Below are 19,789 nucleotides of genomic sequence, written 5' to 3' on the forward strand. Positions count from 1 at the left end.
AAATTCTTTTCTTTAAGAATGTTGAATATTGGCCCCCACTCTCTTCTGGCTTGTAGGGTTTCTGCCGAGAGATCCGCTGTTAGTCTGATGGGCTTCCCTTTGATGGTAACCCGTCCTTTCTCTCTGGCTGCCCTTAACATTTTTTCCTTCATTTCAACTTTGGTGAATCTGACAATTATGTGTCTTGGAGTTGCTCTTCTCGAAGAGTATCTTTGTGGCGTTCTCTGTATTTCCTGAATCTGAATGTTGGCCTCCCTTGCTAGATTGGGGAAGTTCTCCTGGATAATATCCTGCAGAGTGTTTTCCAACTTGTTTCCATTCTCCCCATCACTTTCAGGTACACCAATCAGACGTAGATTTGGTCTTTTCACATAGTCCCACATTTCTTGGAGGCTTTGCTCGTTTCTTTTTATTCTTTTTTCTCTAAACTTCCCTTCTCGCTTCATTTCATTCATTTCATCTTCCAGGGCTGATACCCTTTCTTCCATTTGATCGCATCGGCTCCTGAGGCTTCTGCATTCTTCACGTAGTTCTCGAGCCTTGGTTTTCAGCTCCATCAGCTCCTTTAAGCACTTCTCTGTATTGGTTATTCTAGTTATACATTCTTCTAAATTTTTTTCAAAGTTTTCAACTTCTTTGCCTTTGGATTGAATATCCTCCCGTAGCTCGGAGTAATTTGATCGTCTGAAGCCTTCTTCTCTCAGCTCGTCAAAGTCATTCTCTGTCCAGCTTTGTTCCGTTGCTGGTGAGGAACTGCGTTCCTTTGGAGGAGGAGAGGTACTCTGGTTTTTAGAGTTTCCAGTTTTTCTGCTCTGTTTTTTCCCCATCTTTGTGGTTTTATCTACTTTTGGTCTTTGATGATGGTGATGTACAGATGGGTTTTTGGTGTGGATGTCCTTTCTGTTAGTTTTCCTTCTAACAGACAGAACCCTCAGCTGCAGGTCTGTTGGAGTACCTGGCCGGCCGTGTGAGGTGTCAGTCTGCCTCTGCTGGGGGGTGCCTCCCAGTTAGGCTGCTCGGGGGTCAGGGGTCAGGGACCCACTTGAGGAGGCAGTCAGCCCGTTCTCAGATCTCCAGCTGCGTGCTGGGAGAACCACTGCTCTCCTCAAAGCTGTCAGACAGGGACATTTAAGTCTGCAGAGGTTACTGCTGTCTTTTTGTTTGTCTGTGCCCTGCCCCCAGAGGTGGAGCCTACAGAGGCAGGCAGGCCTCCTTGAGCTGTGGTGGGCTCCACCCAGTTCAAGCTTCCAGGCTGCTTTGTTTACCTAAGCGAGCCTGGGCAATGGCGGGCGCCCCTCCCCCAGCCTCGCTGCCGACTTGCTGCTTGATCTCAGACTGCTGTGCTAGCGATCAGCGAGACTCCGTGGGCGTAGGACCCTCTGAGCCAGGTGTGGGCTATACTCTCCTGGGGCACCGTTTCCTAAGCCCGTCGGAAAAGCACAGTATTCGGGTGGGAGTGGCCCGATTTTCCAGGTGCCGTCTGTCACCTCTGGAAGGGGAACTCCCTGACCCCTTGCGCTTCCCGAGTGAGGCAATGCCTCGCCCCTGCTTCGGCTGGCGCACGGTGCGCTCACCCACTGACCTGCGCCCACTGTCTGGCACTCCCTAGTGAGATGAACACGGTACCTCAGATGGAAATGCAGAAATCACCCGTCTTCTGCGTCGCTCGCGCTGGGAGCTGTCCCAGCTATCTTTTTAATTCTAATAATGTAACTGTAGATTATTTAGATTTTTTAATGTATAAAACCAAATATCTAGAAATACTGGTAATTTTGGCTCTTCCTTTTTAATTTTTACCCCTTTTGGTTTTATTTTCTTGCCTTATAGCATCAGCTAGAACCCTCCATTTCTTGATCTGTTAAATTGGGATAATATTTTCTTTTGGGGTTATTGTACAATTGTATTAGTTAGAGACAGTGTATATAACATGACTGATGCAGGGTCTGGAACATGGAAGAGGATCAATAAATGTCAGCTATTAACTACTTTCATTTTATAATTATTGGTGAGCTTTGTGCTTTCTGTATTATGCTAAGTAATGAAGGTTAAAAAAGAACTAAGAGATGTTTTTTGATGTTTTTTATTTGTAAGAAGCATACAGAGTAGTTGGAGAGATGAGGCAAGCTAATAAAAATACAAGCTAGCATTTGCAAGTCCCAAACCACTGTTAGTGATGGTGCCCTGCTTTAAAGACAGGCAGATGTTTCACAATGTAAACATCATAGTTAAATAACAGCTACTGCCCAAATTTGCATTTATGGATGGGGCCCTTTTATTTGCAAAAAGTTCTATGGGGACTTTGTAATAGGTACCATGGTAATTATGTGGGACCAGCCAAACTCTCCCATTTTACGGGGTGAGAATCGAGATAAGAAAATCTGATGTTTTTGTAAGTTTGTGCTTGAAGGGCTTTGCAGAAGGAAGAGAGATATCAGATGTGTTGATATCTATGCTAGTGTTCATCTTTCTATGTCCCATTAGAGTTCAGGGGAATAAGATTCACTTATGAACTGAGTCTTATTTTTCTGTCTCTTAAAATTCAATTCATTTATTCTAAAAAGATTGATGGCTCAAATGAACACTGGAAACTGCCTCCACCTTTCATCTCCTTGAAATCATGCCAGAAAAAGCCTCCAGCATGCTCAACTCTAGCTTACCTTTTCTAAAGTTTCTCCCTCCCTGGATGGTGGTAGCGAGTATCATCACTTGTTAACATACAGATGACTCCAGAAATTTCTGCACTTCAAAGTGAATCTTTTATTCACCTGAGTGTTTAACTATGTCAATGTGCTCTCATTATCAGATTTAATTGAATAATTCAACAAGGAAATGTGCCCAGTGCACACATTATACAGATGTGTTTGCCAACGTTATCTTGGCTTGCGGGAGAGAGCAACCCTCTGATGCCCTGAGTTATTCAGAAAGGCCATCACGGATGTCAACATAAGATAGAGGAGATAGACATCTGTGGTAATATGTGAATACCAAAATTTGTCCCTAGTTTATTCTTTTATCACATTGATAGGAGGCTGCGCTTGCGCTGCAGTTGCATAAGTGAACAGCTGGTCATGAGGAAGTTGTTGTACTTATCTTCCCACTGGATAGTATGTTATTTTTGGCCAACATAAAGCCTGTCAAGAATGGCTATACTCCAGGGTGAAGTAGAAGGCCTTGCATGTATGAAGACCTTGCTAGTTTCCTGGCCTGCTGGTGGAAAACAATTGTAATATTTCTGACCTAATGGAAAGATGCAGATTGCTTTTAAATGCTGAAACTTAAACTCCAAGGTCATAATGTGAAGAGGTGAGGCCTTTGAAAAAGTGATGAAATCATGAGGGCTAAAAAAAGTTTTGGAGAGCTTCCTGACCCTTCCTTATCTTTTGCCATGTGAGGACACAGTGCTGTTCCCCTTAATTGCCTCTTCTACCATGTGAAGATGCAGTAAGAGGTGCCATCTTGAAGCAGAGAGTGTCTTCACCAGACACTAAATCAATCAGGACCTTGATCTTGGACTTGCCAGTCTCCAGAACTGTGAAAAAATAAGTTTTTATTGTTTATAAATTACCCAGTCTGTGGTGTTTTGTTATAACAGCAGAAATAGACTAAGACACAGATATATTTCCACTGCATTCATCCAAGTGTGGTTGAAAAAACTACATACTACAAATTATTTTATGTTGTTAATTCATACAGATACTTGGTTGAACTGCACAATCAGATATATAATTTGAATTAAAACTGCTGTGAACCATGTAAAATATAGAGCATGCAAGACTAATTTACTATAAAACTGCTGTATTAGTCAGCTGTTTGCTTCAATAATGCTGTGTAAAAAAAACCACCTCCCAAATCTCAGTTGACTTATACAAACGAACACTTATTTGTTTGCTCTCAGGCCCATGAATTGGGTATGGCACAGCTGGACTTGGCTGGGCTAGATTTGGCTAGACTTGGCACCAGGATACAGACTGGATTTAGGTCTGTTTCATATGTCTCCTCATTCTGGGACTTGAATTGAAGAGGCTGTGGTTCCCTGGAACAATATCTCTTCGGGACAGAATGCAAGAGGGCAAACCAAACCATACGTGAACATTTAAAGCCTCTGATTGAATGTGGTTCACATTATGTTCTTTAAAATTCCATTAACCAAAGCAAGTCACCTGGTCAAACTAAGCCAGTGACATTGGAAAGTGTCCCTGCTAAAATATATGTCTGGGCTGAAGAGAGAAGAAAGAATGGTGAACAAATAATATAATTTACCATAACTGGTGACTATAAGCCACTGAATGAAGTTAGGCCAACTGGATCATAAGGAAATTCAATCTATCAGAATCAATTTGGTATTTTTTAATGTCAAGATTTTTTAATTCACTTTTAAAATTGTTATGCCATGTGATTTCCCTTCTATTGGATCAATAAGCTTCTGCGCTTCAGGACTAGAAAATATGTCTTCTAGAAGAACTGCGCTTCAGGACTAGAAAATATGTCTTCTAGAAGAATAAAGTCACTGCTAGTCTCAAATTATGATTTCTGAATTTCTAGTAAGAAAATACTACATGGTCAGGCTTTTGTGGGAGAGAAAATGGGTTTCTAAATTCCAAAATTCCCTTTTACTATCAAAAACAGCATAGGGGCTGGGTGTGGTGGCTCACACCTGTGATCCCAGCACTTTGGGAGGCCAAAGCAGATGGATCACTTGAGGTCAGGAGTTCAAGACCATCCTGGCCAACATGGTGAAACCCTGTCTCTATCAAAAATTTAAAAAATTAGCTGGGCATGGTGGCAGACCCTTGTAATCCCCAGCTACTCAGGAGGCTGAGGCAAGAGAACCACTTGAACCTGGGAGGTGGAGGTTGCAGTAAGCAGAGATTGTGCCACCACACTCCAGCCTGGGCAACAGAGCGAGACTGTCTCAAAAATAAATAAATAAATAAACAAATAAATAAATAAATAAATAAATAAAAACAGAGCATAGGAAACTGAATTTCAAATTTTACTGTAAAACATAGATAGAGCTATGATAAAACAAAAAGTAAGTTATTAATTGCCTCAGAGGAAGTGACCACCTCTGGGTTTTAGAGGTGGGAGGAACCTAATGAAGGGCAAAGCATCATACAGGTAGGGCTTGGCAACCCCTTATGTAAAGGGGTAAGGATAAAATCACCAGATGGACAGGGAAATTTTCATAGTGAAGCCTATCTTCTGGTTGAGAACAGCACCATTTCAAGACCTTTTGAGATGCTTCATGTTCAGTTTGGTGCTAGAGCAACTTGTGTCAGGAAGTAGGTTAGTATGTTGGTCAGGGTTTCCCAGAGGAACAAAATCAGTAGGAGATACTCATATATGTATAACTCACATGTGTGTGTAATTAGAGGTTTATTTCAAGGAATTGACATGTAATTTTGGAGACTGGCAAGTCCAAAATCTATAGGGCATAATGGAAGGCTGCAAACTGTTAGGTAAGAGCTAATGCTGCAGTCTTGGGACAGAGTTTCTTCATTTTTGGAGAACCTTCAAGGCCATCTGTGACAAACCCATAGCCAACAAAATACTGAATGGGGAAAAGATGAAAGCATTCCCTCTGAGAACTGGAACAAGACAAGGATGCCCACTGTCATCACTTCTCTTCAACCTAGAACTGGAAGTCCTAGCCAGAGCAATCAGACAAGAGAAGGAAATAAAGAACATCTAGTCAGATAAGAAGGAAGTCAATCTGTCACTGTTTGCTGATGATATGATCGTTTACCTCAAAAACCCTAAAGACTTCTCCAGAAAGCTCCTAGAACTGATAAAAGATTTCAGAAGTTTCAGGATACAAAATTTATGTGCACAAATCAGTAGCTCTTCTATACACCAACAACGACCAAACAGAGAATCAAATCAAGAACCCAACCCCTTTTACAATAGCTGCCAAAAAATAAAATAAAATAGTCAGGAATATACCTAGCCAAGTTTGTGAAAGACCTCTATAAGGAAAATTACAAAACACTGCTGAAAGAAATCATAGATGACACAAAAAAATGGAAACACATCCCATGTTCATGGATGAGTAGAATCAATATTGTGAAAATGACCACACTGACAAATGTAATCTACAAATTCAACACTATTCTCATCAAAATGCCACCATCATTCTTCACAGAATTAAAAAAAATTCTAAAATGTATATGGAACCAAAAAAGAGCCTGCATAGCCAAAGCAAGACAAAGCAAAAAGAACAAATCTGGAGGCATCACACTACCTGATTTCAAACTATACTATAAGGTGATAGTCACCAAAACAGCATGGTACTGGTATAAAAATAGGCACATAGACCAATGGAACAGAGTAGAGAACCCAGAAGTAAACCTAAATACTTATAGCCAACTGACCTTCAACAAAACAAACAAAAACATAAAGTGGGGAAAGGACACCCTTTTCAACAAATGGTGCTGGGATAATTGGCTAGCCACATGTAGGAGAATAAACTGGATCCGCATCTCTCACCTTATGTAAAAATCAACTCCAGATGAATTAAGGACTTAAATCTAAGACCTGAAACTATAAAAATTCTAGAAGATAACATTGTAAAAACCCTTCTAGACATTGGCTTAGGGAAGGAGTATATGACTAAGAACCCAAAGCAAATGCAATAAAAACAAAAATAAACAGCTGGGATTTAATTGAGTTAATTAAACTAAAGAGCTTTTGCATGGCAAAAGGAACAGTCAGCAGAGTAAATAGAAAACCCACAGAGTTGGGGAAAATCTTTATAATCTATACATCTGACAAAGGACTAATATCCAGAATCTACAATGAACTCAGACAAATCAGCAAGTAAAAAACAAACAATCCCATCAAAAAATGGGCTAAGGACATGAATAGACAATTCTCAAAAGAAGATACACAAATGACCAACAAACATATGAAAAAATGCTCAACATCACTAATGATCAGGAAAATGCAAATCAAAACCACAATGCAATATCATCTTGCTCCTGCAAGAATGGCCATAATCAAAAAATCAAAACACAGTAGATGTTGGTGTGGATGGGGTAGTCAGGGAACATTTCTACACTGCTGGTGGAAATGTAAACTAGTACATCTACTATGAAAAACAGTGTGGAGATTCCTTAAAAAACTAAAAGTAAAACTACCATTTGGTATAGCAATCTCACTACTAGGCATCTGCCCAGAGGAAAAGAAGTCATTATATGAAAAAGATACTTGCACATGCATGTTTATAGCAGCACAATTTGCAATTGCAAAATTGTGGAACCAACCCAAATGCTCATCAGTCAATGAATGGATAAAGAAACTGTGGCATACAGAAATACAAACTATCATCTGAGAATACTATAAACACTTCTACACAAATAAACTAGAAAATTTAGAAGAAATGGATACATTCCTTGACACATCCACCCTCCCAAGACTAAGCCAGGAAGAAGTCGAATTCCTGAATAGACCAATAAAAAGTTCTGAAATTAAGGCAGTAATTAATAGCCTACCAACCAAAAAAAAGCCCAGGACCAGATGGATTCACAGCTGAATTCTACCAGAGATACAAAGAGGAGCTGGTACCATTCATTCTGAAACTATTCCAAACAATAGAAAAAGATGGAATCCTCCCTAACTCATTTTATGAGGCCAGCATCATCCTGACACCAACATCTGGCAGAGACACAACAAAAAAAGAAAATTTCAGGCCAATATTCCTGATGAACATCAATGTGAAAATCCTCAATAAAATACTGGGAAACTGAATTCAGCAGCACATCAAAAAGCTTATCCACCACGATCAATTCGGCTTCATCCCAGGGATGCAAGGCTGGTTCAACATATGCAAATCAATAAACGTAATCCATCACATAAACAGAACCAATGACAAAAACCAGATGATTTTCTCAATAGATGCAGAAAAGGCCTTTGATAAAATTCAACACCCCTTCATGCTAGAAACACGCAATAAACTAGGTATTGATGGAACATATCTCAAAATAATAAGAGCTATTTATGACAAACCCACAGCTAATATCATACTGAATGGGCAAAAGCTGGAAGCATTCCCTTTGAAAACTGGCACAAGACAAGGATGCCCTCTCTCACCACTCCTATTCAACATAGTATTGGAAGTTCTGGCCAGGGCAATCAGGCAAGAGAATGAAATAAAGGTATTCAAATAGGAAGAGATGACATCAAATTATCTCTGTTTGCAGATGATATGATTGTATATTTAGAAAACCCCATTGTATCAGCCCCAAAACTCCTTAAGCAACTTCAGCAAAGTCTCAGGACACAAAATCAATGTGCAAAAATCACAAGCATTCCTATACACCAATAATAGACAAACAGAGAGTTTGTCTATCATGAGCAAACTCCCATTCACAATTGTTACAAAGAGAATAAAATATCTAGGACTATGACTTATAAAATATATGAATGACCTCTTCAAGGAGAACTACAAGCCACTGCTGAAGGAAATAGGAGAGGATACAAACAAATGGAAAAACATTCCATGCTCATGGATAGGAAGAATCAATATGAAAATGGCCATGCTGCCCAAAATAATTTATAGATTCAATGGTATTCTCATCAAGTTACCACTGACTTTCTTCACAGAATTACAAAAAACTACTTTAAATTTCATATAGAACCAAAAAAGAGCTCATATAGACAAGACAATTCTAAGCGAAAAGAACAAGGCTGGAAGCATCATGCTACCTGACTTCAGACTATACTACAAGGCTACAGTAACCCAAACAGCATGGTACTGGTATCAAAACAGATATATAGACCAATGGAACAGAACAGAGGCCTCAGAAATAACACCACACATCTACAACCATCTGATCTTTGACAAGACTGACAAACTCAAGCAATGGGGAAAGGATTCCCTATTTAATAAATGGTACTGGGAAAACTAGCTAGCCATATGCAGAAAACTGAAACTGGACCCCTTCCTTACACATTATACAAAAATTAACTCAAGATGGATTAAAGATTTAAACGTAGGACCCAAAACCATAAAAACCCTAGAAGAAAACCTAGGCAATACCATTCAGGACATAGGCATAAGCAAAGACTTCATGATTAAAACACCAAAAGCAATTGCAATAAAAGCCATGATTGACAAATGGGATCTAATTAACCTAAAAAGCTTCTGCACAGCAAAAGAAACTATCATCACCATCAACAGGTAACTTACAGAATGGGAGAAAATTTTTGCAATCTCTCCATCTGACAAAAGGCTAACATCCAGAATCTACAATGAACTTAAACAAATTTACAAGAAAAAAAAAAAAACCCCCATCAAAAAGTGGGCAAAGGATATGAACAGACACTTTTTAAAAGAAAACATTTATGCAGCCAGCAAACATATGAAAAAAAGCTCATCACTGGTCATTAGAGAAATGCAAATCAAAACTACAATGAGATACCATCTCACGCCAGTTAGAATGGCCATCATTAAAAAGTCAGGAAACAACAGATGCTGGAGAAGATGTGGAGAAATAGGAACACTTTTACGCTGTTGGTAGGAGTGTAAATTAGTTCAACCATTGTGGAAGATAGTGTGGCAATTCCTCAAGGATCTAGAACTAGAAATACCATTTGACCCAGCAATCCCATTACTGGGTATATACCCAAAGGATTATAAATCATTCTTCTATAAAGACACATGCACGCATATGTTTATTGCAGCACTATTCACAATAGCAAAGGCTTGGAACCAACCCAAATGCCCATCATTGACAGACTGGATAAAGAAAATGTGGCACATATACACCATGGAATACTATGCAGCCATAAAAAAGGATGAGCTCATGTCCCTTGCAGGGACATGGATGAAGCTGGAAACCATCATTCTCAGTAAACTAACACAGGCACAGAAGACCAAACACCGCATGTTCTCATTCATAAGTGGGAGATTAACAATGAGAATATACGGGCACAGGTAGGGGAACGTCACACACTGGAGCCTGTTGTGGGGTTGGGGGCAAGGGGAGGGATAGCATTAGAAGAAATATCTAATGTAGATGACGGGTTGATGGGTGCAGCAAACCACCATGGCACATGTATACCTGTGTAACAAACTTGTACATTCTGCACATGTATCCCAGAAGTTAAAGTTTAATAAAAAAAGAAACTGTGGCATATATATATATATATATGAATATATACAGGAATATATATAGGAATATATATAGGAATATATATATAGGAATATATATATATAGGAATATATATATAGGAATATATATATATAGGAATATATATATAGGAATATATATATAGGAATATATATAGGAATATATATATAGGAATATATATATAGGAATATATATATAAGAATATATATATAGGAATATATATATAAGAATATATATATAGGAATATATATAGGAATATATATAGGAATATATATATGAATATATGTGAATATATATTCATATATGAATATATATGAGTATATGTGAATCTATATTCATATATGAATATATATGAGTATATGTGAATATTCATATATGAATATATATGAGTATATGTGAATATATATTCATATATGAATATATATGAGTATATGTGAATATATATTCATATATGAATATATATGAGTATATGTGAATATATATTCATATATGAATATATATGAGTATATGTGAATATATATTCATATATGAATATATATGAGTATATGTGAATATATATTCATACATGAATATATATGAGTATATGTGAATATGTATTCATACATGAATATATATGAATATATATGTGAATATGTATTCATACATGAATATATATGAATATATATGTGAATATGTATTCATACATGAATATATATGAATATATATGTGAATATGTATTCATACATGAATATATATGAATATGTATTCATACATGAATATATATATGAATATATATGTGAATATGTATTCATACATGAATATATATGAATATATATGTGAATATGTATTCATACATGAATATATATGAATATATATGTGAATATGTATTCATACATGAATATATATGTGAATATGTATTCATACATGAATATATATGAATATATATGTGAATATGTATTCATACATGAATATATATGAATATATATGTGAATATATATTCATATATGAATATATATGAATATATATGTGAATATGTATTCATACATGAATATATATGAATATATATGAATATGTATTCATACATGAATATATATGAATATATATGTGAATATGTATTCATACATGAATATATATGAATATATGTGAATATGTATTCATACATGAATATATATGAATATATATGTGAATATGTATTCATATATGAATATATATGTGAATATATATGTGAATATGTATTCATATATGAATATATATGTGAATATATACATATATGAATATATATGTGAATATATGTGAATATATATTCATATATGAATATATATGTGAATATATATTCATATATGAATATATATGAATATATATATGAATATATATGTGAATATATATTCATATATGAATATATATATGAATATATATGTGAATATATATTCATATATGAATATATATGAATATATATGTGAATATATATTCATATATGAATATATATGAATATATGTGAATATATATTCATATATGAATATATATGAATATATGTGAATATATATTCATATATGAATATATATATGAATATATGTGAATATATATGAATATATATGAATATATGTGAATATATATATGAATATATGTGAATATATGTGAATATATGTGAATATATGTGAATATATGTGAATATATGAATATATATGTGAATATATGTGAATATATGAATATATATGTGAATATATGTGAATATATGAATATATATGTGAATATATGTGAATATATGAATATATGTGAATATATGTATGAATATATGTGAATATATATGAATATGTATGAATATATATGAATATATATGTATGAATATATATGAATATATGTATATGAATATATGTATGAATATATATGAATATATGTATGAATATATGTATGAATATATATATGAATATATATATATGATGGAATACTGCTCAGTCATAAAAAGGAATGAATAAATTTACAGCATTTGCAGCAACCTGGATGAGATTGAAGACTATTATTCTAAGTGATGTAATTCAGGAATAGAAAAGTATGTAAAGGCATAAGAATGATACAATGGACTTTGGGGACATGGGGGGAAGGTTGGGAGGGGGCAAGGGATAAAAAACTACAAATAGGGTGCAGTGTACACTGCTAGGGTGATGGGTGCACCAAAATCTCACAAATCACCACTAAAGAACTTGCTCATGTAACCAAATACCACCTGTACCCCAATTACGTAAGGAAAAATAAAATAATTTTCACCTAGAAAAAAAATTTTAGTTTTGGGCTTTTCCATATTAAAAATAGTTGAATAATCACATGATTTAATACGTAGTCTTTCTTTATTGTGTTTTCTGTATTAGTTTGTTCTCCCACTGCTATAGAAACATACCTGAGACTGGGTAATTTATTAAGAAAAGAGGTTTAATCTGCTCACAGTTCTGCAGGCTGTATAGGCTTCTGCTGCTGGGAAGGTCTCAGGAAACTTGAAATCATGGTGGAAGGCAAAGGGGAAGCAGGCACAATCTTCACATAGCTGGCAGGAGAGAGAGAGTAAAAAGGGAAGTGGATCTCATGAAAACTCTTATCATGAGACAGCACTCCGGGGTAGTGCTAAACCATTAGAAACCACCCCTATGATTCAATTACCTCCCACCAGGCCCCACCTTCAACACCAGGGATCACAATTCAACATGAGATTTGGGTAGAGACACAGAGCCAAACCACATCAGACTTTATAGTCAATGAGATGTAATTAGTAGGAAACTTTGTCTGCAGTTTTATTTACTAGCAGTAATAAGTACAGGCGCCAGAATTACCCAAGTTTTTATCTGACACATATTGAAGTGATTGCACCATTTGATTTTAGCATATATCACATTTAATTATGATCACACGAATTTGTGAATGTAATTTTGAAATAAAAGAAGGTTATGTCCAGCAGATCTCACTGACAAAAATTATCAGTATTTAAAGCAAACAATGTAAAAATATGTGTTTCTGTGTGTGTGTGTATGTATATGTGTATATACAAATGCAAATATACATATACTTTAGGTATATATGTACAGTGTTTTTATGTTTGTATATATATTGTATGTCATGTACATATGTTGTATAACATATATATGTTGTATATATATGTTGTGTATATATATGTCTAATATGAATGTGGTATATCTATACAATGGGATATTATTCATCAATTCAAAAGAATAAAGTTCTCAAAAGAAGAAAAAGAACAGGCCAATAGGGATATAAACAATGCTCAACATCCCTGATCATCAGGGAAATACAAATTAAAATCAGAAATCACAATGAGATATCACCTCATACCTATTATAATGGTTATTATTGGAAAGACAAAAGATAATGTGTTAGTGAAGATGTAGAGAAAAAGGAACACTTTTACATTGCTGGTGGGAATGTAAATGAGTACAGCTATTATGAAACAAAGTATGGAGGCTCCTCAAGGAATCAAAAATAGAACTACCATAAGATCTAGCAATCCTACTACTGAGTATATATCCAAAGGATATGAAATCAGTAGTCAGACATCTGCACTCTCATGTTTATTGCAGTATTATTCACAATAGCTGGGATATGGAAACTATGTCTATAAATGAGCAAATAGATAAAGAAAATGGGGCATATATGTATAAAATGGAATACTACATACCCTTTAAAAAAACGAAATTCTGTCATTTGCAAAAATATGGATGAACCTGGAGGACATTATGTTAAGTGAAATAAGCCAGTCATTGAAAGACAAATATTGCATGATCTCACTTATGTGTGGAATCTAAAAAAGTCAAACTCATGGAAACAGAGAGTAAAGTGGTGATTACCAGAGGTTGAGGGTAGAGAGATTAGGGAAATGTTGGTCAAAGGACACAAAATTTCAATTAGACAGGAGTAATAAGTTCAAGAGACCTATCATATATCATCTTGATTACTGTTAATAGCAATGTATTGTATGCTTGAAAATTGCTAAAACAGTAGATTTTAAATTTTCTCATAAAAAAATAAGGATAGGAAGTCATGCATATATGTTAAATAGCTTGAGATTTGGCCATTCTACAATGTATACATGTATCAAAACATCATGTTGTACACCATAAACACAATTTTTACTTGTCAATTAAAAATTTAATTAAAAATAAAATAAAAACTCTTGTTAAAAAGAAATCAATCTTATCTTTTTCCATTCAACTATTCCACTACCCTAAAATGTAAAAAAAAGAATGAAATACTGAAACATGCTACAACATGGATGGACTTTGAAAACCTCATGCAAAGTGAAAGAAGCCAGACAGCATCCACATATTGTATTGCTCCATTTATATGAAATGTCCAGAATAAGCAAGTTTATAGAGACAGGAAGTGGATCACTGGTTGCCAGGGTCCGCAGAGAGGGGAGAGAAAGGATAATGACTACTAATGGATAATGGGGTTTATTTGAGGTAGAAATATTCTGAAATTAGAATTGCATATCTACTTAAATATCCTGAAAGTCTCTGAATTGTGTACTATAAAAGGATTAATTATATATTTTGAGAATTATTGATCCATGACAATAAATAAATTATAGAACTGTAAGGATAAACTGACAAATCCACAATTGTAAAAGGAAATTCTATTTCACTTTCCTTAGAAATTGACTAGTTAGGAAGACAAATGATAGGTAAGAATGAGGAGGATTGCAATCACATAATCAACAAGATTGACCTGATAGATTTCTGTTTAACTTTGTGCCCCTCACAATAGAGAATGTATATTTTTTCAAATACATACAGATTCATTCACAATGATTAACCATGTATTAGCATAAATAAGAAATATCCACAGTTGTCAATAGCTTTCCATATATGTGACATTCACTGACCACAATACAGTAAAATTGTAAAATTTACTGCATTAGCTACAAATTAATATTTTAGAAAGTATCTGTACCCTGGAAAAAAATTTCCAAATAACTCTTGGGTTCAAGAAACAAAATAAGCTGCAAAATATTTAGGACTAAACAGCAGCAAAAACATGGTATGCATATCAAATCTTATGAGATGCATCCAAAGAAAGACTCAAGGGAAAATTTAGTCTTAAATATAGTATTTTAGAAAATAAGAAATAATGAACTGAAATTGATTAAGCTTTAAAGTTAAAAAAGAAAAAGGAGCCAATAAAGATAAGAGAAGATATTAAGAAAACAGAAAGCAAATAAAAACAGCAAAGATAATCACAAAATAAAATCTCATTATTTGAAAATACTCATAGGAAAATACAAAGATAGACGTTGACAAGTATCAAGGAAAAGACACACCCAAATAACAAAATAAGGAACAAAAATGAATCATACACAGAGGAATAAAATATAAAAAGAAACACCAGTGAATGTGAATATCCCGATGAAATGTACACTTTCCAGGAAAACACGAGTCGCTAAAATTGGCCCAGTAGGGTTACTTAAATAGACTAAAACCATAAAAGAAATAAAAATGGTACCTATTGCTCTGTCTCTACAAAAGGCACTAAAGTGACTGCTGTGAACTGTTTAAACAACGGGCACAGTGAATTCTCATTATCCACAATAGTTTTGTTCCATAAAGTTGCTGCTAATACTGAATTAGTGAATCCTGAACCATCGTTCCTAGGGGAAATATAGAGTTAGGTTTTTGTGAGCCTCTAGCCACAACATTTTCACTAACTGATCAATGCATAACTTTATTTTCTGTGTGTTTCTGTTTAAAGGCCCTGTAATACATATTGCTGATTCATTAACATTGAGCTCATGTCCAATAGCACTAAAAGTTATGCCTGAGTAAAGGTAATTTAACACACATATTTCCTCCATTAGGCATATCACAGCCAGTTGTCTTGCTTAAGAACAGTAGACAGCACTTCAGCATTATACTTGAGGGCCATTTTAAACTGTGACATCACCAACGAAAATGCAAAAAACATAGCACTAAGTATACCACGAAAAAGATACTTATTTATAGTATGGGATCTGAGACAAGAAGGCAGAGCGTTACCTTGTTTGACCTTAGCTGGGAACATGAACATAGAATGACAAATTTTTGGCCACTCTGCTTATGTTCACAGATTACCATCAAAGTGCTACAAATATTGATTTTGGGGTTATGGATCAATTTTAGCTGGTAGGCAAAATTACAAACATGGAGTCTATGAATAATAAAGATTGATTATAATTGATAATTTATCTATTTGCTCCAAGACATAGGAAAATGTGAGGAATTATGCCACTTTAAATTAAGCTAAGGACCACACAAGGAAAGAAAATTATAAGCCTATTCCATATTAACAAGGAATCCAAAATATTATGTCACATATTGGCAAACTAAATCCAGTGGGAGATGAAAAGAACAAAATATTAGGAATATGTATATCTGAGGAATTCAAGGATAGTTCAAAACTAGAAAATATACTGGTATGTGTCTTTGTTCAGACCGCTATAACAAAATACCGCAGACTGGATAGCTTATGTACAACAGGAATTTATTTCTCATAGTCTGGAGGCTGGAAAGTCGAAGATCAGGGCGCCAGCAGATTCAGTGTCTGGTGAGGACCTGCTTTCTGGTTCACAGATGGCATTTTCTGACTATGTCCTGACATGGTGGAAGGAGCAAGTCAACTCTTTGGGGTCTTTTAACATAAGGGCACTAATCTCAATTATGAGAGCTCCATTCTCATTATCTAATCACCCCCCAACGACAATACCTCCTAATGCCATCACATTAGTGATTAGGTTTCAACAGAGGAATTTTGGGGAGACACAATACTCAGACCATAGTAGTATGTTAAATAGCACTTTAAAAAATAGAACAGTATTACCTCAATAGCTGTAGAAAATGCATTTAATCATATTTAACATTCAATCATGATGAAATTTCTACAAATTTCTTAGCAAACCTGGACTTAAGCCTGAGGATTAAGCAACACTTGGCCAAAAGCCTGAGGATAAAATCAATACAGGAGGATAGCAAAGCAAGGGGACTTTCATAAAAGCAGAGCTGGGGCTTGACATGCTCTACCTGAAGTAACTCTGTCTTGAAATTTCCTGGTATGTAAAATAATATATTCTTGTGTTATATAAGCTGATTTTAGAACTGTGTTTCAGTTACTTTGTAATAAATATGAAAAGCAAGACCAAAATAGTCAATGATTTTTAGATGATATGATTATCTACCTAAAAAGTAAAAAACAAAACAAGAATCTCATCTTATGAACTATTGGAACCAATAAGAAAGTTTAATAAGGTGGCCAGATATAGGAATGGCATATAAAAATCAATAGCTTGAATGTTATCATAAACTTAGAATACACAAGATTTTTTTTTATTATACTTTAAGTTCTGGGGTACATGCGCAGAGACAAGATTTTTTAAGCCAATCACAAAAAGCAATAACAATAAAGATGAAAATGATAAATTAGACTATAGCAAAAGACACTGTTAAGGTGGATAAAGTCTATCCTCAAAGGGAGAATATATTCGCAATGCATACAACTGACAAACAGCTCATATCTAAGATATAAAAAGAATTCTTGCAAAGCAATAAAAAGATAGACACAAAAGAAAAATGAATGGAAAGCTTGAGCAGGCACTCCACAAGTGATTTTCAAATGGTTGGTACACATTTGAAAATGTACCTGACTTCACTAGTTTTCAGGGAAATGCAAAATTAAAGCAAAGGCTGCTATTACATTAAATGACTAAAATGAAGACGAAAAATGTACTCAGTACCACATGTTGGCAAGAGTGCAGAACTGGAACACTGTGGGTTAAGTACTAATTCTCATACACTCCTGGTGGTACTATAAATTCGTTCATCCCCTGTAGATATCTGGCAGTATATATGAAATCTACTAATAAGCTATTCTATCCTGGATATGTAAACCAACAAAAATGCATAAATAAGTTTAAATGTACAAGACATGTTCAATAATGTTCATGCAAGTACCATCCAATCCCCATAAAATAGCATAGATAACTAAATTGTGGTATATTAGCAAAATAAAATACAATTCAGCATTAAGAATACATAAATGCCAACTTTATACAATAAGGATGAATCTTGAAAACAGAATGTGGGATGAAAGAAGCCAGACACTAAAGATTTTGTAGTGTATGAGTTTATTTATATGAAATTTAAAGCAGGTGAAATTATTGCATGGTGCTGGAAGTTAAGAAAGTAGTTACCCTTGGGATGAAGGCAGTGGTGGGAAGAGAATATGAGGGAGGCATCTTTTCTTCACCTGGTTGCTAGTTACAGGTATGAATTGAGCTTGTGAGACTTTATTGAGCTACAAAGTTTTCTGCAGATAAACTTTTTCTTCAGTAAGATTATCTTCCAAAAGACTAAAAAATCAAGAATTTTCTTATGCATGATCAATAACCAGCTGGTAAAAATATTAGAAGAAAATATTCCACTCAAAATAGCAATAAATAGTACAATGTACCTAGGAACAAAAAATTTTATAGACAACTTTGGAAATAATAAAGACATTTTTAGTAAATAAAGGTATACAGGCTGACATTCCTCATCTGAAAATCTGAAATCCAAAATGCTCCAAAATTCAAAACTTTTTGAGCACCAACATGATGCTACAAGTAGAACATTTCGCACCTGAACTCATGTGATGGGTGGCAGTCAACACATAGTTGGTTTCTTGTCCCCAAGGGAAAAAAGACCTTCCCATGCTAGATGATGAGTTAGTGGGTGCAGCGCACCAGCATGGCACATGTATACATATGTAACTAACCTGCACATTGTGCACATGTACCCTAAAACCTAAAGTATAATAATAATAATAAATAAATAAATAAATAAATAAATAAAAGAAAAAAAAAAAAAAGAAAAAAGACCTTCCCAGCCCTCTTCAGCTGTGATACAGCTTTTTATGCACAGGCCCAGACTCCCCCCATGTAAGCACACCTACAAAAGCTGATAAAATGGCTCATGTGCAGTCCAGACATATCAATGGTAGGTTCCCCATGGTGACCAGATGGGTCCAAGACCTATGTGGATTAGTCACTGTGGGTTCTTTTGCTTATTCTCTGCTCTGCTCTGTGGTATAAGGGTAAAAGTATGGTGTTGGAATGACCACTATATATAACCTGAAGAAACAGATGGATAAACTGTTGAAGTTCTACGCTGAAAGTGATAAACAGGATATAATGAAAAATGGAAAAACACTGCATAAAGCTAAAAAGGAAGATCTCAATTGTGTATTGAAAGAATGAATCCACAGTATCATATTGAACACATGCTACTTAATGGGATACTGATCATAAAACAAGCAAAGCTCTATCACAATGAACTGAAAATTAAAGGGAACTGTGAATACTCAATAGGCTGCAGAAATTTAAGGAAAGATATGACATTAGGTTTTTAAAGATTTGTGGTGATAAGGCATCTGCTGATCACAAAGTAGCAAATTTATTGATGAGTTTGCCAAAGTCATCGCTGAAGAAAATATCATGCCAGACCAAGTCCATGATACTAATGAAACATCACTGTTTTGGTGTTATTGCCCCATAAATCCACTCAATAAAACTGATGAGACAGCTACAGGGATTAAGAATGTCAAGGACAGAATAACTGTGCTGGGATGTGCTAATGCAGCAGGCACCCATAAGTGTAAACTCGTTGTAGGCAAAA

General features: G+C 35.0%; 1 long non-coding RNA gene across 1 annotated transcript in view; it reads right to left on the reverse strand.

The window, feature by feature from the left end:
- Positions 1-2,738: 2,738 nt before the first annotated feature.
- The window catches only part of LOC134739874 (uncharacterized), a 185,356-nt gene continuing 168,305 nt past the window's right edge, over positions 2,739-19,789 (reverse strand). The window contains exons 3-4 of the long non-coding RNA XR_010126952.1: positions 12,547-12,645; positions 2,739-3,529 (exon numbers count right to left, since the gene is read on the reverse strand). This is a non-coding gene — a long non-coding RNA (uncharacterized LOC134739874). The remainder of the gene's footprint in view (positions 3,530-12,546; positions 12,646-19,789) is intronic.

The sequence above is a fragment of the Pongo pygmaeus genome, chromosome 6 (genome assembly GCF_028885625.2).
Source record: "Pongo pygmaeus isolate AG05252 chromosome 6, NHGRI_mPonPyg2-v2.0_pri, whole genome shotgun sequence".
Lineage (NCBI taxonomy): Eukaryota > Metazoa > Chordata > Mammalia > Primates > Hominidae > Pongo > Pongo pygmaeus.